This window comes from Schistocerca serialis, unplaced genomic scaffold (assembly GCF_023864345.2).
Source record: "Schistocerca serialis cubense isolate TAMUIC-IGC-003099 unplaced genomic scaffold, iqSchSeri2.2 HiC_scaffold_1261, whole genome shotgun sequence".
NCBI classification, from domain to species: domain Eukaryota; kingdom Metazoa; phylum Arthropoda; class Insecta; order Orthoptera; family Acrididae; genus Schistocerca; species Schistocerca serialis.
The window spans coordinates 2090657-2113092 of NW_026047471.1; the positions used below are offsets into that span (position 1 = coordinate 2090657).

Consider the following 22436-nt stretch of genomic DNA (forward strand, 5'->3'; position numbering starts at 1 on the left):
AGAGGTTTTAAGGAAATCTACATTGAAGCCACCAGCAACCACTATTTCTTTGTTTTTGGTTCTTAAATGGGTCAGTACAGCGTCAAGGTGGTTTATGAACAGATTAAAGTTAGCTGCAGGGGCTTGATATACACGTAATATTATGAAGGATTTTTGAGCAAAATTCTACTTCTCTTGCACATGTTTCCATATGCTGTTCTAGGCAAAATTTATGAATGTATATGTTCTTAAATTTATGACAGTTCCTGATGAATGTGGCAACTCCTCCTTTCTCCATTTCTGCTCTACAAAAGTCAGATGCTAACCTAAATCCTAACACTTAAAAGTTCTATACTAGTGGTCACATGATGTTCAGAGGGGCAGATTATGTAAGCTGAGTTTGAGGACTCTAATTCATTTATGCAGAGAATTAATTTATTAATTTTATTTCTCAGTCCTCAAATATTTTGATGCAATAAAGATAGCTGACATTTCACATTGACTGAGTTGAAATTTCTGCTGATTGTTGAAAATTCTTAACCAATAGCTGTTTGTGCTGATGTAATAAGCTACAATTATGTCTTTCGGTTTCTTTCTGAAACTGAAGGATTGTCTCAATCCTAACCTCTCTTAAAACTTGGTTTCTTTCTGTCCTCCCTATCCTAAAAAGGGTCTTTTATGAATCCTATAACCACTGGTATTTTATCACTTATGGCAATGCTTCCCCTCTTTAACTTTCCTGCTTTTTTCCCAGGCAGTTTACCCTTCCTTACACAAGCCATAAAAAAAGTTTCTCCAGTAACAGTACCATCAGGAGAAGGGAACAGAAATGCAGTTGAAGAAAATGTGTCAGCTGTTATGGGTAAGCAGAAAACAGTGCCTCCTCTCTGTCTAAACGATTTTTTAGTGGAACGCAGCAAGATGAAGAGGCTCAGTAGATAAGTAGTGCAACAGATACTGTAGTTTCTCACCAAAGAGGTTCAGTCTGAAGGGAATAACAATTTTGAGATTAAAATTTGCTACCTAAAAATTCAAGGAATAAAAGATAAAGAATTTTTTGGGAGTAGCCTACTTTTGGCCTGGATAATAAATTTGATTTTTTTGTTTGAGTGAACATTGGGCTACTGTTGGTGAACTTACAGTTGTGAAACTTGATAACTATAATACAGCAAATAGTTACTGTAGAAAATTGCATAGAAGAGGTTGTATAACAATCTATTTTAACCAGTCACTCAGTTGCTCCATTAGTAGGGTGGATGGAGAGTATTTCTGTGATGAACAGAATTTTGAAGCTACTGGTATAGTCGTTGATAGTTTTAAGTTAGTAGTAATATCCCTATACAAGACACCTAAGGGTACCACCAGCGTATTTCTAGAAAAACTGGACATGTTGTTGCATGTATTTAGAAAGCCAAAATAGTTGCATTGTGATGTTGTAATGGGTGGAGATCTGAATACAGATTTTGATGTAACAACACACAAATGTAGTGTCACTGAGCTGAAAAATCTTATAAGACAATGCAATTTATACCTTATCAATAATGAACCCACAAGAGAAGCATGACTTGACAACATTTTTGTCAGTTTTGAAACTACAGAAGACTCATGTGATGTGACAGTATTTCTATTCTTGGCCCATGATTCTGTATCCTTAAATTGTAAAACTAAATTTTCTGCTGATAAGAGTAATATTGCAAGGCATATCCCAAAAGCTGTAATCACCAGACCTGTCACAAATTATAAAATTGTCGGGTTTTGTGAGTCCCTTGCAGCCAGAGACTGGTTTGGCCAGTGTTACAGTGATACACATTATAGCTTATATAATGATTTATCAACAAAGTTAACATTTGAAAAGTTCTTTACAGCATTTTTGACACACTTTAATGACAGCTTTCTCTTAAAGAAATGCAAAATAATTGACAAAGGCTTCAAATCGAGGGCACAACTAAATAAAATCCATGGTATAGTGAACAAATAACAAATTTGAAAAACCAAGTGATACTGTTGCAAATGTATATAAAAGTCTGAAGAATGACCATACCAGATCAGTCTATCTTACATATAGGAATGAGTATAAAAATGCCATTGTGGAAGCCAAAAATGCACACCATTCCAGCAGTATTGAGAACTCCACCAATAAGTGCTATGCTGTGTGGAAACTAATAAATGGTATTGCTAAAAATGAAAGAAACAAGAAAATTAATGTGTCCCCAAAAATTCAATGATTCTGTTAAATCAGTTGAGTAAGAAGGAAATTCTATTATGAAACACGATATTAGTTTATAATTTTGTAGGCTTCCGCGGCCGGAGTCAGTCGACATAAAAGTTTTCTGGGTTTGGTACCGCGTCATAATGTAAAACTACTGCTGCTATAGAAAAGCCAACGTTTAGGCCACGATTGCAGCGGCCTTCTTCTGGGTCTAATGGTGCATTCTAGCTATACAGTGTCCTTTATATTTTGTTGTTAGTGTTCACTGCGCATGCCATTACGTCATAATTTTAAAAGGTAGTTAGTTTATTGGTCACTAAAGGAAGAAGGAGAGGGAACTTTATTTTAACAGGTTATTGCGGTGGAGGTAGAACGTGACCTCTGTTGTCCATTAGCTCTTGTGTTATGTACCATGATTGGTGGCCACCGTCAAATGAGAAGTTGGCTGCTGTTTACCAACTGGTGGACGTCGGCCGCGCGGCGGCAGTTACTCGCCGCTAGTGCTCGTGCCTCGTGTTGACAGTGCGGTCTGTTGGCCTGTGTTTGCTGGCAGCCAGGATGGGGCAAGCCTGAGTCCATCCTCCCTGTTCATGTTGTTACGGTGTTTGAGTATTTCGATGGCCTCTCTGATATTGCGTTTCGTCATAATTGGCTGCTTGGCCAACACACACGCTTCGCTGAATTTTATTTCTTTTCCGCAGTCATGGTGTGTCCTAGGCGAATATAACGCTCGTGCTCCCGAATGCACGTTGCTTTTGGCCTACCAGTCTCGCCGATGTATCCACGACGTGCTAGGCTCCACCAAGGACAAGGTGGATGCATTACACACTGCAGGCGTTTACAAGGTGGAATGCGAATGTGGAGAGGCACACATCCGCGAGACTGGTAGGCCAATAGCAATGCGCATTCGGGAGCAAGAGTGTTATATTCGTCTAGGGCAACACAACAAATCCGCAGTGGCAGAACACTACCATGATTGCGGAAAAGAAATAAAATTCAGCGAAGCGTGTGTGTTGGCCAAGCAGCCAATCATGATGAAACGCAAAATCAGAGAGGCCATCAAAATACTCAAACACTGTGACAACATGAACAGGGAGGATGGACTCGGGCTTGCCCCATCCTGGCTGTCAGCAATCAGAGCCCAACTGACCGCACTGTCAACACGAGGCAAGAGCACTACCGGCGAGTAACTGCCGCCGAGCGGCCGACGTCCACCAGTTGGTAAACAGCAGCCAACTTCTCATTCAACGGTGGCCACCAATCATGGTACATAACACAAGAGCCAATAGACAACACAGTTCATTTTCTCCCTCCACCGCAATAACCTATTAAAATAAAGTTCCCTCTTCTTCTTCCTTAAGTGACCAATAAACTAACTACCTTTTAAAATTATGATGTAATGGCATGCGCAGTGAACACTAACAACAAAATATAAAGGACACTGCATAGCTAGAATGCACCATTAGACCCAGAAGAAGGGCGCTGCAATCGTGGCCGAAACGTTGGCTTTTCTATAGCAGCAGTAGTTTTACATTATGACGCGGTACCAAACCCAGAAAACTTTTATGTCGACTGACTCTGGCCGCGGAAGCCTACGAAATTATATTAGCAACCTGTATGGGCAGGAAACACACAGCAACATCCGCAAACTGGAAACACTCAGGAAGAAGAAAGGGAAACTTCTCAACGATCTTATCTACTTGAAGATGTGTCGGGATCAGGACATTGTACGTAAATTTCTTCAGTTCAAATTTAACATCGACACTCACAAAGCAAGAAGCATCTACAGGCGAGCCAGTAAATCTCTTCCGAAGGAGCATATTCAGCAGGTGCGGAGAGAACTTGACTTCAACAACAAACAGTTGCTGCAAATACATCATCTGCTATCATCTACGTTATCGCCCACTGACTGGAATAACGTCAACAGAATCACTCACCTGCAAGTGTATGCAGCCAGTGAAACTGCCGCCATTCGCCAGAAGAAGAAATTTGAGCAGCTAGCAGAGACGACACGGAACACTACGCCTCGACTGGATACATTTCGAACAGTGGTGAACCTTTCTCCTCATCCCATCAGCACCGCAGCTCCAGAAGCACTAGCTAAAGGACTAAACTTTGCCGTCACACCTGAGCGGATTCCCACGGAAGAAATTATCGAATCCGTGGAAACAGCACTCCAGCACACATCTGCGATTGAAGCCGAGAAAATTAGACAGGAAACCGTTCGAGTTCTACTACGTGCCAAGCCACAGAAACACAACCTTAACAGAGAGGAAAGAGCAGCTATCAGGGAACTGAAGAACAACGACAAAATTGTGATATTAACAGCAGACAAAGGCAATGCTACTGTCATCTTAGACACCTTGCAGTATGAATACAAGAAGAAAGAATTATTAAATGATCCCATCTACAAAGAACTAAGGGCGGACCCTACGGCAAAGATAATTCGAAAGACGCAGGCCGCGATCATGGACTCGAGACTTGACGCTGACACAGCCAAGGGTCTTATTCCCAGAGTACCAGTCTCTCCTAGAATTTACGGTGTTCCAAAGATACACAAGGAAAGTTGTCCTTTGAGGCCAATAGTGAATGGGATCAATTCGCCTACTTACAATTTGGCAAAGTACCTAGCCTGCAAACTAAGACGTCTAGTTGGTAAGACGGACTCTTACGTGAAGAACTCGACACACTTTATAGAATGCCTAAAGGGAGAAACAATTTTACCTACAGGCTTCATGGTCAGCTTTGACGTGAAATCACTATTTACGAATGTGCCAGTAGATGAAACTATCCACATCCTTCAGGAGCATGTCCCGCCAGACATATGCAACCTGGTTGAGTTGTGCCTGACTTCAACGTACTTCATATGGCAAGGAAAATACTACGAGCAGACAGATGGTGTAGCAATGGGGTCTCCCCTATCTCCGCTGGCAGCCAACATATTCATGGAAGCCTTTGAAGCAACGGCCCTCGGTTCAGCTCCTTTACAACCACGTTGCTGGTTTAGATACGTGGACGACACGTTCGCTATATGGCCTCATGCTGAAACGGAGCTACACAAGTTCCACGAATATCTGAACAGTATGCATGGGAAGATACAGTTCACGCTGGAAGTAGAAAAGAATGGTGCTATCCCATTTCTAGATGTCGAAGTGTACAGGAGAACGGAGGGCACACTGGGGCACAGAGTACATCGTAAGCCTACGCATACTGACAGGTATCTGCACGCCCAATCCTACCACCACCCAGTACAGAAGATTTCTGTCATCCGCTCTTTGGCAATCCGTGCACAGTGCCTTAGTGATGCTCAAAATATCACACCTAAGCTTAAAAGGTTACGCACAACGTCTTTGACCAATGGCTACAGCCACAAGTCGATAAACACAGCCTTGTCGACGAACACAAGCAAGAAAGATAAGCAGGAAATGGACAAACAGCAGCCAACAGTACGCTTACCCTATGTGAAAAACGTTACTGACCGAATAGGCAAACACCTTCGCCGCGTTGGGGTGCAGCCTGTCTTCTATAGTGGTCGTAGGATCCAGGACGTGCTCGGCTCCACCACGGACAAGGTGGATGCATTACACACTGCAGACGTTTACAAGGTGGAATGCGAATGTGGAGAGGCACACATCCACGAGACTGGTAGGCCAATAGCAATGCGCATTCGGGAGCATGAGTGTTATATTCGTCTAGGGCAACACAACAAATCCACAGTGGCAGAACACTACCATGACTGCGGAAAAGAAATAAAATTCAGCGAAGCGTATGTGTTGGCCAAGCAGCCAATTATGACGAAACGCAATATCAGAGAGGCCATCGAAATACTCAAACACCGTAACAACATGAACAGGGAGGATGGACTCGGGCTTGCCCCATCCTGGCTGCCAGCAATCACAGGCCAACAGACCGCACTGTCAACACGAGGCACGAGCACTAGCGGCGAGTAACTGCCGCCGCGCGGCCGACGTCCACCAGTTGGTAAACAGCAGCCAACTTCTCATTCAACGGTGGCCACCAATCATGGTACATAACACAAGAGCCAATGGACAACAGAGGTCACTTTCTCCCTCCACCGCAGTAACCTATTAAAATAAAGTTCCCTCTCCGTCTTCCCTAAGTGACCAATAAACTAACTACCTTTTAAAATTATGACGTAATGGCATGCACAGTGAACACTAACAACAAAATATAAAGGACACTGCATAGCTATAACGCACCATTAGACCCAGAAGAAGGCTGCTGCAATCGTGGCCGAAACGTTGGCTTTTCTATAGCAGCAGTAGTTTTACATTATGACGCGGTACCAAACCCAGAAAACTTTTATGTCGATGATATTAGTTCATCAGAAATTTTTTCAAAAATGTCTGTAAACCACTGGCTATTACACACATCTGTGCCTTCACCTAGGGTGATTTCCCTAAATCGCTCCAGGCAAATGCCGGGATGGTTCCTTTCAAAGGGCACGGCCGACTTCCTTCCCCGTCCTTCCCTAATCCTATGAGACCGATGACCTCGCTGTCTGGTCTCCTTCCCCAAAACAACCAACCAACCAACCTTCACCTAGGTCTCTTCTAGTCTCATCCTAAGAATAGTAAAACAGCTAAAACCATCAGACAGTGTAGATGGCATATTGTGTAATGTTCTAAAGAAAGTAATATACTGTGTTGTGTATCCCTTAACATATTTTATAAACAGTATATTATCTTAATGAGCTAAAATTGCCTTACCGGATCTAACTCCCCCCCCCCCCCCCCCCACTACCCTCTCCTTCATGGTAACCAACCCTTCCCTGACAACCTTAGTAAGGCCAATCACTTTGCCTCCTACCTCTCTGATATCTTTACCATCCCAGACGATCCCCAGTTTGATTACTTCCTCTTCCCAGATGTCCACGATCGAACTGACACCTCTGTCCCTCCCCTTGCTCCTGGTTTCCAGTACTTGGACAACATTGCACACAACAAACTCAATGCCCCCATCACTACTCAGGATATCATCACTACGCTCCACGCGAAATGCAACACCGCTCCCGGTCACGATCGTGTCACCTATCGCCACCTTCGTGAAGTTCCTGCCTCCTTCCTCTCCACCCTGGCCAGGCATCATAATGTGGTCATGTCCACTGGCTACCACCCCAACCTGTGGAAAACCTCCCATATCCTGATGTTCCTTAAACCCAACAAACCGCCATCCGCTGTCTCCTCCTACTGTCCCATCAGCCTTACCTCGGTCTTCAGCAAGGTCCTGGAATCCATCCTTACCCGACGCATCCACCAGCATCTCCGCCACCACCGCCTCCTTCCCATTACCCAGTGCGGCTTTCGGCCGTCCTTCTCTACCGATGACCTTCTCCTTCACCTCACACATCTCCTCTATGAACAGCTCAACTCCCGTCACTCCACTATCTTCCTCTCCCTTGACCTTGAACGCACCTATGACTGGGTTTGTCATTCTGGTCTCCTCTTCAAGCTCCAACCCTTCACCCTTCCTATCAACTACGTCTGTCCTTTCTTTCCCAACGTCCTACCTACGTCACCATCCATAACATGGATTCTTACACCTTTTTCCCCTCGGCCGGTGTGCCCCAAGGTTCCGTCCTTTCCCCTCTTCTATACCTTTTGTATACAGCGGACATGCCGCTGTCTACACCCCCCATCCACCCTCTCCAATACACCGATGACACCGCCTTCCTTGCCCTCGCCCCCACCCTGCAATGCTCCCAACACCTTCTCCAATCCCATCTTGACCAGTTCACTGCTTGGTGCAACCAGTGGTTGCTGAAGGACAATCCTTCTAAGACCTAGGCGATCACTGTAGGCAAAACCACACCTTTCTTCTGTCTCCTCGACTTCTATGTCAACATTTATGGCCATACTATCGCCCTCACCCCCACCCTTAAGTACCTTGGCGTCACCCTTGACCATCGCCTCTCCTGGACACCCCATCTCTGGACAATCCAAGCCAAGACACGCTCACGAGACTGTCTCCTCAAGCTCCTCTCTGGCTGCACATGGGGTCTGGGCCCCTCCACCATCCTCCACACATGTAAGTCCCTCATCCGCCCTATCCTCTGCTACGCCAGTGTCGGTTGGTCACAGCCAGTGTGATCCCTGCCACCGTTGGATAAGCAGCTGCCAGCAGCAAGTCGTATACTCTAAGCTCACTTATTTGTTACATAGTTTAATTCTTAATTTCTTTGCGTGTTTTGGGGTACTTGCATTGTTTAATTCATAAATTTTGGGCATATTATAGTATTTGAGAGTTGTAGCACCACGCTTTAGTAGCTGAATAGTGTAAATTCGCGTAGTCGTCTGTCTTCTGTTTTTGTTTTGAACGGCCAGTGTCGGTTGGTCACAGCCAGTGTGCTCCCTGCCGCCGTTGGATAAGCAGCTGCCAGCAGCAAGTCGTATACTCTTAGCTCACTTACTTGTTACATAGTTTAATTCTTAATTTCTTTGCGAGTTTTTGGGCACTTGCTTTGTTTAATTCATAAATTTCGGGCGTATTATAGTATTTGAGAGTTGTAGCATCGCATTTCAGTTCCTGAATAGTGTAAAATCTCCTTCTGCCGCCAAGCAGTATGTCAGCAGTGCGCAAGTAGCAGCATTACTGCATTTGCTAGGCAGTCTTGTATTTTAAAAACTGTTTAAATTTTGTGTTGAACTGTTTGTGCTCTCTGTAGATTAGTTCAGACGTTCTTTGCACAACAGTATTTAGCATGGATAGGGACTGTGACTTCTGTGTTCGTATGTGGGCTGAGTTGGCATCCCTTCGCCCCCAGCTTCAGGCAGTGTTGGCTTTGGTCACACAGCTTGAGGCTGTTGCCAATGGTCATCACTGTGGGGGTCCGGATGGGGGTTTGTCAGGGACGGCCAGCACGCCCCACGCATCCCCCGATCAGACTATGGCTGTGGCTGCCCGTGATACTGCCCACATTGAGACTGACCCCTCACCCCGTGGTAGAGTGGGAGGTCGTCTCGAGGTGTGGCAGGGGGCGAAAGACATTCCGAAGGGCTGAACGGAAGGCCTCTCCAGTTTGTCTGACGAACCGGTTTCAGGCTCTGTCTCAGGCTGATACTGATCTCCGGCCAGACATGGCTGCTTGACCTGTTCCAGAGGTTGCCCCTCAGTCTGCAAGATCCAGGCGGTCGCAGAGGGTGGGGTTACTGGTAGTTGGGAGCTCCAACGTCAGGCACGTAATGGGGCCCCTTAGGGATATGGCAGCAAGACAGGGGAAGGAAACCAATGTGCACTGCGTGTGCATACTGGTGGAGTCACTCCAGATGTGGAAAGGGTCCTTCCGGATGCCATGAAGGGTACAGGGTGCACCCATCTGCAAGTGGTCGCTGATGTCAGCACCAATAATGTGTGTCACTTCGGATCAGAGGAAATCCTCTCTGGCTTCCGATGGCTATCTGATTTGGTGAAGACTGCCAGTCTCACTAGCGGGATGAAAGCAGAGCTCACCATCTGCAGCATCATTGACAGGACTGACTGCGGACCGTTGGTACAGAGCCGAGTGCAGGGTCTGAATCAGAGGCTGAGACGGTTCTGCGACCGTGTGGGCTGCAGATTCCTCGACTTGCGCCATAGGGTGGTGGGGTTTCAGGTTCCGTTGGATAGGTCAGGAGTCCACTACACACAGCAGGCGGCTACACAGGTAGCAGGGGTTGTGTGGCATGGACTGGGCGGTTTTTTAGGTTAGATGGCCTTGGGCAAGTACAGAAAGGACAACAGCCTCAAAGGGTGCGAGGCAAAATCAGGACATGCAAGGACCAAGCAGCAGTCGGTATTGCAACTGTAAACTGTCGAAGCTGCATTGGTAAAATACCAAAACTTCAACTGCTGATAGAAAGCACCGAAGCTGAAATCGTTATAGGTACAGAAAGCTGGCTGAAGCCAGAGATAAATTCTGCCGAAATTTTTACAAAGGCACAAAAGGTGCATGCAACTGGTGGTGGAGTGTTTGTCGCTGTTAGTAGTAGTTTATCCTGTAGTGAAGTAGAAGTGGATAGTTCCTGTGAATTATTATGGGTGGAGGTTACACTCAATAACTGAGCTAGGTTAATAATTGGCTCCTTTTACCGACCTCCCGACTCAAGCATTAATGGCAGAACAACTGAGAGAAAATCTGGAATACATTTCACATAAATTTTCTCAGCATGTTATAGTCTTAGGTGGAGATTTCAATTTACCAGATATAGACTGGGACACTCAGATTCTTAGGACGGGTGGCAGGGACAGTGCATCAAGTGACATTGTACTGAGTGCACTATCCGAAAATTACCTCGAGCAATTAAACAGAGAACCGACTCATGTAGATAACATCTTGGACTTACTGATAACAAACAGACCTGATCTTTTCGACTCTGTAAACACAGAACAGGGAATCAGTGATCATAAGGCCGTTGCAGCACTCCTGAATATGGAAGTAAATAGGAATATAAACAAAGGGAGGAAGGTTTATCTGTTTAGCAAGAGTAATAGAAGGCAGATTTCAGACTACCTACCAGATCAAAATGAAAATTTCTCTTCCGACACTGACAATGTTGAGTGTTTATGGAAAAAGTTCAAGGCAATTATAAAATGCATTTTAGACAGGTATGTGCCGAGTAAAACTGTGAGGGATGGGAAAAATCCATTGTGGTTCAACAACAAAGTTAGGAAACTACTGCGAAAGCAAAGAGAGCTTCACTGCAAGTTTAAACACAGCCAAAACCTCTCAGACAAACAGAAGCTAAACGATGTCAAAGTTAGTGTAAGGAGGGCTATGAGTGAAGCATTCAGTGGATTTGAAAGTAAAATTCTATGTACCGACTTGACAGAAAATCCTAGGAAGTTCTGGTCTTGCGTTGAATCAGTAAGTGGCTCAAAACAGCATATCCAGACACTCTGGGATGATGATGGCATTGAAACAGAGGATGACACGCGTAAAGCTGAAATACTAAACACCTTTCTCCAAAGCTGTTTCACAGAGGAAGACCGCACTTCAGTTCCCTCTCTAAATCCTCGTACAAACGAAAAAATGGTTGACATCGAAATAAGTGTCCAAGGAACAGAAAATCAACTAAAATCACTCAACAGAGGAAAGTCTACTGGACCTCATGGGATACCAATTCGATTCTACACCGAGTACGCGAAAGAACTTGCCCCCCTTCTAACAGCCATGTACCACAAGTCTCTAGAGGAACTGAAGGTTCCAAATGATTGGAAAAGAGCATAGGTAGTCCCAGTCTTCAAGAAGGGTCATCGAGCAGATGCGCAAAACTATAGACCTATATCTCTGACATCGATCTGTTGTAGAATATTAGAACAATGTTTTTTGCTCGCGTATCAAGTCATTTCTGGAAACCCAGAATCTACTCTGTAGGAATCAACATGGATTCCCGAAACAGCGATCGTGTGAGACCCAACTTGCTTTATTTGTTCATGAGACCCAGAAAATATCAGATACAGACTCCCAGGTAGATGCCATTTTCCTTGACTTCCGGAAGGCGTTCGATACAGTTCTGCACTGTCGCCTGCTAAACAAAGTAAGGGCCTACAGAATATCAGACCAGCTGTGTGGCTGGACTGAAGAGTTTTTAGCAAACAGAACTCAACATGTTGTTCTCAATGGAGAGACGTCTACAGACGTTAAAGTAACATCTGGCGTGCCACCGGGGAGTGTTATGGGACCATTGCTTTTCACAATATATATAAATGACCTAGTAGATAGTGTTGGAAGTTCCATACGGCTTTTCGCGGATGATGCTGTAGTATACAGAGAAGTTGTAACATTAGAAAATTGCAGTGAAATGCAGGAAGCTCTGTAGCGGATAGTCACTTGGTGCAGGGAGTGGCAACTGACCCTTAACATAGACAAATGTAATGTACTGTGAATTCATAGAAAGAAGGATCCTTTATTGTATGATAGCAGCTACTTCTGTAAAATATCTGGGAGTATGGGTGCGGAACGATTTGAAGTGGAATGATCAAATAAAATTAATTGTTGGTAAGACGGCTGCCAGGTTGAGATTCATTGGGAGAGTCCTTAGAAAATGTAGTCCATCAACAAAGGAGGTGGCTTAAAAGACACTCGTGCGACCTATACTTGAGTATTGCTCATCAGTGTGGGATCCGTACCAGGTCGGGTTGACAGAAGAGAGAGAGAAGATCCAAAGAAGAGCGGCGCGTTTTGTCACAGAGTTATTTTCTGAGCCTGATAGCGTTACGGAGATGATTAGCAAACTGAAGCGGCAGACTCTGCAAGAGAGGCGCTCTGCATCACAGTGTAGCTTGCTGTCCAGGTTTCGAGAGGGTGCATTTCTGGATGAGGTATCGAATATATTGCTCCCCCCTACTTATACCTCCCAAGGAGATCACAAATGTAAAATTAGAGAGATTTGAGCGCACACGGAGTCTTTCCGGCAGTCGTTTTTCCTGCAAACAATATGCGACTGGAACAGGAAAGGGAAGTAATGACAGTGGCACGTAAAGTGCCCTCTGCCACACACCGTTGAGTGGCTTGCGGAGTATAAACGTAGATGTAGATGTAGATGTATGCCCACCCTGCCTGGATCTCCGCCTTTCCTACCTTTTACAATTCCCTTCAAATCCTTGAACGTCCTGCTCTCTGCCTCACCTATCGCATCCGTCTCCCCTCCCCCACGCAGATCCTGTATGGCCTTATTCTGTTCCCACACTTCCTCCTTTTCCTCAAATGGATGCGGATCCTCTACGCCTCCCGTAAACTTGATCCCCCTCACCCGCTTTTCTCTCCCATCCTCTCCCACCCCCTCCGCTGCCGCGCCTGTATTCCCACATCCCACCTGCTCTCCATCTCTCCAGTCTCCTTATCCTCTCCCTAGGTGGCTTCCACCAGCTCCCCGTCCCTGATGATGCCTTCATCCCCTCCATCTACCTCTCCTATCAACTTTGATCCTCCCCTTCCACTTCCTGTGTTTTTTTCCTTAGGACACCCTCTCTCTCTTCTCTCCCTCCTCCCTTCCTCCCCCAGGCTTCCCCTACCCCCTATACCTTCTTTCCTCCCCCCCATCTCCTCTGCCACTGGTATCTCCACTCTCCCCCCTCCCCACCCTTTGTCACCTTTTGGCAGGTCCCCGAACTCGCAGATGTCACATCAACATTAGTGCGCTTGAAGGTCATCTCCATCAGTTGTGTGTGTGTACCGTCGTGTTTGTGCTTCAGTGTTTTTCGCCACCTACGCTCCATCATTCACGTGTGTTGTCTTAATCATCAGTGTTTGTGTACAGTGCTAACAGTTTCTTTGTTTTTCTTTGCGTGTGAACGGCTTTGTGTTTTTTCGTTACTGCATCTACTGTTATTTGTCCACCGTTACGTTATGTGAACCATGGACCTCGCCGTTGGTGGGGAGGCTTGCGTGCCTCAGCGATACAGATAGCTGTACCGTAGGTGCAACCACAATGGAGGGGTACCTGTTGAGAGGCCAGACAAACGCGTGGTTCCTGAAGAGGGGCAGCAGCCTTTTCAGTAGTTGCAAGTGCAACAGTCTGGATGATTGACTGATCTGGCCTTGTAACACTAACCAAAATGGCCTTGCTTTGCTGTACTGTAAACGGCTGAAAGCAAGGGGAAACTACAGCTGTAATTTTTCCCGAGGGCATGCAGCTTTACTGTATGGTTAAATGATGATGGCGTCCTCTTGGGTAAAATATTCCGGAGGTAAAATAGTCCCCCATTCGGATCTCCGGGCAGGGACTACTCTGGAGGACGTCATTATCAGGAGAAAGAAAACTGGCATTCTACGGATCGGAGCGTGAAATGTTAGTTCCCTTAATCGGGCAGGTAGGTTAGAAAATTTAAAAAGGGAAATGGATAGGTTAAAGTTAGATACAGTGGGAATTAGTGAAGTTCGGTGGCAGGAGGAACAAGATTTTTGGTACAAGTTTATATGCCAACTAGCTCTGCAGATGATAGAAATTGATGAAATGTATGATGAGAAAAAAGAAATTATTCAGGTAGTGAAGGGAGACGAAAATTTAATAGTCATGGGCGACTGGAATTCGGTAGTAGGAAAAGGGAGAGAAGGAAACATAGTAGGTGAATATGGATTGGGGGAAATAAATGAAAGAGGAAGCCGTCTGGTAGAATTTTGCACGGAGCATAACTTAATCATAGCTAACACTTGGTTCAGGAATCATAAAAGAAGGCTGCACACATGGAAGAATCCTGGAAATACTAGAAGGTATCAGATAGATTATATAATGGTAAGACAGAGATTTAGGAACCAGGTATTAAATTGTAAGACATTTCCAGGGGCAGATGTGGACTCTGACCACAATCTATTGGTTATGAACTGTAGCTTAAAACTGCAGAAAGGTGGGAATTTAAGGAGATGGGACCTGGACAGACTGATTAAACCAGAGGTTGTACAGAGTTTCAGGGAGAGCATAAGGGAACAATTGTCACAAATGGTGGAAAGAAATACAGTAGAAGAAGAATGGATGGCTCTGAGGGATGAAGTAGTGAAGGCAGCAGAGGATCAAGTAGGTAAAAAGATGAGGGCTAGTAGAAATCCTTGGATAACAGAAGAAATATTGAATTTAATTGATGAAAGGAGAAAATATAAAAATGCAGTAAATGAAGCAGGCAAAAAGGAATACAAACGTCTCAAAAATGAGATCGACAGGAAGTGCAAAATGGCTAAGCAGGGATGGATGGCTAGAGAACAAATGTAAGGATGTAGAGGCTTATCTCACTAGGGGTAAGATAGATACTGTTTACAGGAAAATTAACGAGACCTTTGAAGAAAAGAGAACCACTTGTATGAATATCAATAGCTCAGGTGGAAATCCAGTTCTAAGCAAAGAAGGGAAAACAGAAATGTGGAAGGAGTATATAGAGGGTCTATACAAGGGCGACGTACTTGAGGACAATATTCTGGAAATGGAAGAGAATTTAGATGAAGACAAATACTGCATGAAGAGTTTGACAGAGCACTGAAAGACCTGAGTTGAAACAAAGCCCCGGGAGTAGACAACATTCCATTAGAACTACTGATGGCCTTGGGAGAGCCAGTCCTGACAAAACTCTACCATCTGGTGAGCAAGATGTATGAGACAGGCGAAATACCCTCAGACTTCAAGAAGAATATAATAATTCCAATCCCAAAGAGAGCAGGTGTTGACACATGTGAAAATTACCGAACTATCAGTTTAATAAGTCACAGCTGCAAAATACTAACGCGTATTCTTTACAGACGAATGGAAAAACTGGTAGAAGCCGACCTTGAGGAAGATCAGTTTGCATTTCGTAGAAATATTGGAACATGTGAGGCACTACTGACCTTACGACTTATCTTAGAAGAAAGATTAAGGAAAGGCAAACCTATGTTTCTAGCATTTGTAGACTTAGAGAAAGCTTTTGACAAAGTTGACTGGAATACTCTCTTTCAAATTCTGAAGGTGGCAGGGGTAAAATACAGGGAGCGAAAGGCTATTTACAATTTGTACAGAAACCAGATGGCAGTTATAAGAGTCCAGGGACACGAAAGGGAAGCAGTGGTAGGGACGGGAGTGAGACAGGGTTGTAGCCCCTCCCTGATGTTATTCAATCTGTATATTGAGCAAGCAGTAAAGGAAACAAAAGAAAAATTCGGAGTTGGTATTAAAATCCATGGAGAAGAATTAAAAACTTTGAGGTTCGCCGATGACATTGTAATTCTGTCAGAGACAACAAAGGACTTGGAAGACCAGTTGAACGGAATGGACAGTGTCTTGAAAGGAGGATATAAGATGAACATCAACAAAAGCAAAACGAGGATAATGGAATGTAGTTGATTTAAGTCGGGTGATACTGAGGGAATTAGATTAGGAAATGAGACACTTAAAGAAGTAAAGGAGTTTTGCTATGTGAGGAGCAAAATAACTGATGATGGTCAAAGTAGAGAGGATATAAAATGTAGACTGGCAATGGCAAGAAAAGCGTTTCTGAAGAAGAGAAATTTGTTAATATCGAGTATAGATTTAAGTGTCAGGAAGTCATTTCTGAAAGTATTTGTATGGAGTGTGACCTTGTATGGAAGTGAAACATGGACGATAAATAGTTTGGACAGGAAGAGAATAGAAGCTTTCGAAATGTGGTGCTACAGAAGAATGCTGAAGATTAGATGGGTAGATCACATAACTAACGAGGAGGCATTGCATATAATTGGAGAGAAGAGGAGTTTATGGCACAACTTGACAAGAAGAAGGGACCGATTGGTAGGACATGTTCTGAGGCATCAAGGGATCACAAATTTAGCATTGGAGGGCAGCGTGGAGGGTAAAATCGTAGAGGGAGACCAAGAGATGCATACACTAAGCAGATTCAGAGGGATGTAGGTTGCAGTAAGTACTGAGAGGTGAAGAAGCTTGCACAGGATAGAGTAACATGGAGAGCTGCATCAAACCAGTCTCAGGACTGAAGACCACAACAACAACAACGTTATGTTCATTCTGTGTCTCCATTGTTTTCTCTTGTACTGCCTGTGGCTGAAGAGCGGCGTACTGTTTTGCTGCCAGCCCACCTTGTATAAGGTGTAAAATTTCAATAAAGAAAAAAAAAAAAAAAAGCTCAGCCTGCCGGTCTAATAATGCATACGTCTCAGGATATATCGCCTCGCATTAGACAGCGTATTTACTTTCGTGTTTTCTTTACGAGTGGACGTGGTTGTCTTTTTGGTTTTCTTGACTCTGTTGTCCATTCTTGTTGTTGTCGTGAGGTCCTTCATTGGTCGTGTCTGTTCTCTCCCATTGTGTTGTTATTCGCGGGCTGCTCCGCGGGTCCCACTGTGTTTCCGTCACTTCAACCCTGTGACTGTTCCAGTTGCCGTTACAACAAAGTCACTGAAAAAAGTTCTTAGTTCTGCCCAAGAGTCGATACCATGACGTCTGCACCTGTAGTGTGCTATTTAGCTACTGAAACTACAAATATAACAGTCCTGCATATTACTTTTGAACATATGTGGGATGCTACACTAATATGAAAGAAAAGTGTACAACACTTAAGCATGATAGCTGTAAACACACCGCTACTACAGGAAGAAATATTGGTGTTTAATGTCCCTTTGATGAGAGATGCAGAACCAGTTCCAGCTGAGGAAAGTTGAGGTTGGAAACTAGCAGAGGTCTTACTAGAGCAACAACACCAGAAAGTGTCTTAAAAGTTTAAATGTGGTTATGTGACGGGAAATATCCCACAATAGCACAGTGTGCATTCTTCCTAGTGATCCTAACGGGACATCTGTCTCACATACAAGACACCTCCAGCTACATACGTGTTTACCCAGCCACCGTGACTGAGGCATCACTGTGAGATGTTTCTCTAGCAGTTCACCCGTGCAGGCGCAGCTAAACGATTGTCTGTGTCATACTGACATCTAATGTCTATGTAAATAACAGCCAACTCTCCCTCTTGACGTGCTATAGAAACCTTTTGAAGTGCTTCCCAGAATAACACAGGATACATTCTTCCTAGCAATTCTAACAGGGCAGCTGATCCATTACATATCAGTCCCTGCACGTAAATCGTAAAGTGTCACAGAAACAGTTAACAGTCGCTATTGTTGTAAGAGCTTTCGTGATGTCTGAGCTTGCCTGCATGGAAATTCTTGTTCTAACAGTACCTGGTTACGAAAATAGCTCGGAATAATACCAACTGCATTCTCACTGATGGTCCTAATGGCACATCACGTGTTCCCTTCCTGGAAATCGTGATGTCCTGATTTCAACATGTCTCAGAGACAGTAAACATTCTCACTGTTAAAATCATTCATCATGCCCGTGCATGCTTTTGAAAACACTGTTAATCATAAAAGCATTCTTGTTATTTGGAAAGAGAGACAATGGTCGCATCAATCCCTTCCAGGAAATAGTGATGTTCCATAAAAGCTTCTCATTATCTACCCATCCAAATGAAGCTCTCTCACTGGTCACCTCAGTCTATATACACTCCTGGAAATTGAAATAAGAACACCGTGAATTCATTGTCCCAGGAAGGGGAAACTTTATTGACACATTCCTGGGGTCAGATACATCACATGATCACTCTGACAGAACCACAGGCACATAGACACAGGCAACAGAGCATGCACAATGTTGGCACTAGTACAGTGTATATCCACCTTTCGCAGCAATACAGGCTGCTATTCTCCCATGGAGACGATCGTAGAGATGCTGGATGTAGTCCTGTGGAACGGCTTGCCATGCCATTTCCACCTGGGGCCTCAGTTGGACCAGCGTTCGTGCTGGATGTGCAGACCACGAGAGACGACGCTTCATCCAGTCCCAAACATGCTCAATGGGGGACAGATCCGGAGATCTTGCTGGCCAGGGTAGTTGACTTACACCTTCTAGAGCACGTTGGGTGGCACGGGATACATGCGGACGTGCACTGTCCTGTTGGAACAGCAAGTTCCCTTGCCGGTCTAGGAATAGTAGAACGATGGGTTCGATGACGGTTTGGATGTACCGTGCACTATTCAGTGTCCCCTCGACGATCACCAGTGGTGTACGGCCAGTGTAGGAGATCGCTCCCCACACCATGATGCCGGGTGTTGGCCCTGTGTGCCTTGGTCGTATGCAGTCCTGATTGTGGCGCTCACCTGCAGGGCGCCAAACACACATACGACCATCATTGGCACCAAGGCAGAAGCGACTCTCATCGCTGAAGACGACACGTCTCCATTCGTCCCTCCATTCACACCTGTCGCGACACCATTGGAGGCGGGCTGCACGATGTTGGGGCGTGAGCGGAAGACGGCCTAACGGTGTGCGGGACCGTAGCCCAGCTTCATGCAGACGGTTGCGAATGGTCCTCGCCGATACCCCAGGAGCAACAGTGTCCCTAATTTGCTGGGAAGTGGCGGTGCGGTCCCCTACGGCACTGCGTAGGATCCTACGGTCTTGGCGTGCATCCGTGCGTCGCTGCTGTCCGGTCCCAGGTCGACGGGCACGTGCATCTTCCGTCGACCAGTGGCGACAACATCGATGTACTGTGGAGACCTCACGCCCCACGTGTTGAGCAATTCGGCGGTACGTCCACCCGGCCTCCCGCATGCCCACTATACGCCCTCGCTCAAAGTCTGTCAACTGCACATACGGTTCATGTCCATGCTGTCGCGGCATGCTACCAGTGTTAAAGACTGCGATGGAGCTCCGTATGCCACGGCAAACTGGCTGACACTGACGGCGGCGGTGCACAAATGCTGCGCAGCTAGCGCCATTCGACGGACAACACCGCGGTTCCTGGTGTGTCTGCTGTGCCGTGCGTGTGATCATTGCTTGTACAGCCCTCTCGCAGTGTCCGGAGCAAGTATGGTGGGTCTGACACACCGGTGTCAATGTGTTCTTTTTTCCATTTCCAGGAGTGTATAAATCCACAACCAACCACACACCTCTGTGTGTGCGTGTGTTTTATTCTCCAAGATGAAGAGTGTAGCGGCAAGAGGCATAGAGTTCTAGAGACAGGATTACCAACTGAATAAATAAGTCGTATTTTGAGTGTAAATTTTTGTGTGTATGTTAAATTTGCTTTATTAATTCCGTCTCCTTGTTATAGTACAGCTCCAGGAATTTATCTTGGAGTGTGAGGAGAGACAGGAGGGGGCTGGACCTTGTCAGACTCTCAACGTCCAGCCATCCATGGTGGGTTCACAGCTAGCATTGCCATATGAGTATAATTTTCCTTGTAATTTGTTCTTGTATAGTAGTGATTCAAAATCTTCTTATTTCATACTTTTTTTTCAATTTATGCATTTTGCTTTTTGTTGTTGTGAGCAAGACAAACCAATTGCCTGATGCCGATTCTGACAAGGACAGTGATATGCCTGAATGGGACAGACAAAGGGTCATTGAACCAGAGGAGGATGTAATCTGGCCCTGCTAAATGATGATGATGATGATGATGATGATGATGACTTCTTTGAGGGTGTGGTGGAGATTTCCGATGAGGTGTTAATGCCTTGCAGCCAGAGCGAAAAATGTAATCACTCACTCTGCTTATAACCTTGAGATCGTCAGTATTCTTTCTTTCACTGTGCCAGCAGCGGTAAGCAATGTACTTAACTATTATTTTTTTATTTCTTCTTTTACAGCAGTCCCGTCTTCGCAGCCACAACACAGTGTGGCGCACATACCAATGGTGGCTAAATCTTCTTCATCCCCAAAGCGGCGCCCCGTAAGGCACGCATCACCTATAAGGATGCCGCTAGTTGCCGCGAGGGAACTGCAGCCACCGCTGCCCAAAACACCACCGCTCTGGCGTCCATGAGCCAAGCAACGAGCCACCACCTCTCAAGTTATTGGGTCAGTTCTGCAGCAGCAGCAGTAACAACAGCATTGAGAACCATCACCGCAGCCTGGCTGTTCCCATCAGTCTGACCTGGTAACACTGCAGCATCCTCCTGCATCATCATCATCATCATCATCATCATATTAGCCTTGTCAGAATCGGCGTAAAGGCCAATGGATTGGTGAATACCGACTGGCCCCTCCCCAACACCATCATCAACAGGGTGGGCGCAGAATGAAAATACGGGGCATGTCAATTGCCGGGTGGTTTCGTAAATCCACCTTGAGTGCTATACTGGCCCGGTTTTCCGAGATGGAGGTCGGAGGGTCAGCTAAAGCACTCAGCTGAACACTACACCTGGACATCCATATAGATGTCTATGATCTGGTAAATGGAGAATCAAGCTATATCAAGCTCCATAAAGATATAGCTAACAAGAGAGCATGCAATAATGTTGAAAATAAAATCAACCAGGTTTGTTTCGCATGATCAGTCCTGGCTTGTGAGAGAAATTACAATTACATAGATCATCCTCAGTATCCCAGTACACACCATGTAGGTGATAATATTCGTGGGTGTTATAACTTTGATGGTATTGATTTCCCCATCAAGATGCAGGACATACATAAATTTGAGGCACAAAATACTGGAATATTGGTTCATGTTTATGGCCTGGAGAAGAAAAGCAAGTCAGATGAGTGAGACAAGAACATTGTTGCCAGGCTCTTCCATTTCTCAAAATTTGCAGGTGAGCGTGAGCTGCATGTGAACATGCTGATCTTCTCTGAAGGTGATAATTATCACTACGTTTGGATCAAAGACATGTCTCAACCCCTTTACAGCCAGTTGTCGAAAAAGTAACATAAAAAGCGTATTTTCTTAAGGTGTCTGAATTATTTCTCCTCAGACAAGTTATTAGTGGCGTACCTAGCAGACCGCATTTCCAATGGACCGGCAGGTGCTATCACACCTACTGAGGAAAACAAATTCAAAAAGTTTAAGAATGCTCACCGCCAGGAGCAATGCCTGTTTGTAGTGTATGTCAACTTTGAATGCCTCCTCGCTCCTGTGACGCACTGTGGAGGTAACCCTACAGCCTCACACGTCACATTTACAGAAAAACACGTACCATATTTGGCAGTGTATCAAACTGTATCGTCATATGATTCCAGTCTTAACTGCTACAAATGTTATGTCAGGGATAATCCTGAAGTTTGGCTGCTCACTGAGCTCAAAAAACTTTCAAGGGAAGTTGATAACCTTTACAGCGACAACATACCCATGACCAAATCGAAGGAGAATGAAAATTTGTATAATAATGAGGAGGGAAATGTCTACTTTGAAAAAAGAAAAAGATTAGCTAGTGTTTTAATTTAACTCTTCAAACAGAGTGTTTCAGCAACTTTATACAGACCACAACCAGCTGCCTACATACTTGCAAACATAAACACAATATTTATTCTTGAGTACCCTTGAGTACACTGCACATAGAATGGCTACTACATTCTTTTATTTCAACTTTAAATATGTGGATATTTTCAGTTTCTTGTCATAAGCCAATATATAACCAATTATAACGTTTTGCACCAGAATAAATAAGCTCCATTCTGAAAACTAGAGATTTATATTTAATCTATATCAAAATTATATTTAATTCTAATATTGTGTTAGTGAATTTATGAATTCACCCTAAATTCACTTTTATCATCAACCAGAAATACCAGTATGGAGCATATGACTGACATGTAAGTATATGAAATCTTAGCTCCCTGAAGAGGCTTCTTCAAGATATTTACTTGTCAACTTGACAAAATGTTCTTATTTCAACTTCTGTAGCAATCATATTTTTTTTTTTCATTTAAACTTCAACAAGTTGCAGATTATACCATAGGACAGAACTGAGTCAGACACGTGCGTGCAATGTAGTTGTAGTTGCAAATATGGAAAAACA

The 22436-nt window shown here is 44.7% G+C and overlaps 1 protein-coding gene and 1 long non-coding RNA gene across 6 annotated transcripts in view; one reads left to right on the forward strand and one right to left on the reverse strand.

Moving 5' to 3' along the window:
- LOC126438132 (uncharacterized) overlaps positions 1-22436 on the reverse strand; it is a 1198954-nt gene that overhangs the window by 490969 nt on the left and 685549 nt on the right. The window lies entirely within an intron of this gene.
- LOC126438144 (uncharacterized) overlaps positions 20937-22436 on the forward strand; it is a 201084-nt gene continuing 199584 nt past the window's right edge. Inside the window, exon 1 of the long non-coding RNA XR_007581022.1 lies at positions 20937-21044. This is a non-coding gene — a long non-coding RNA (uncharacterized LOC126438144). The remainder of the gene's footprint in view (positions 21045-22436) is intronic.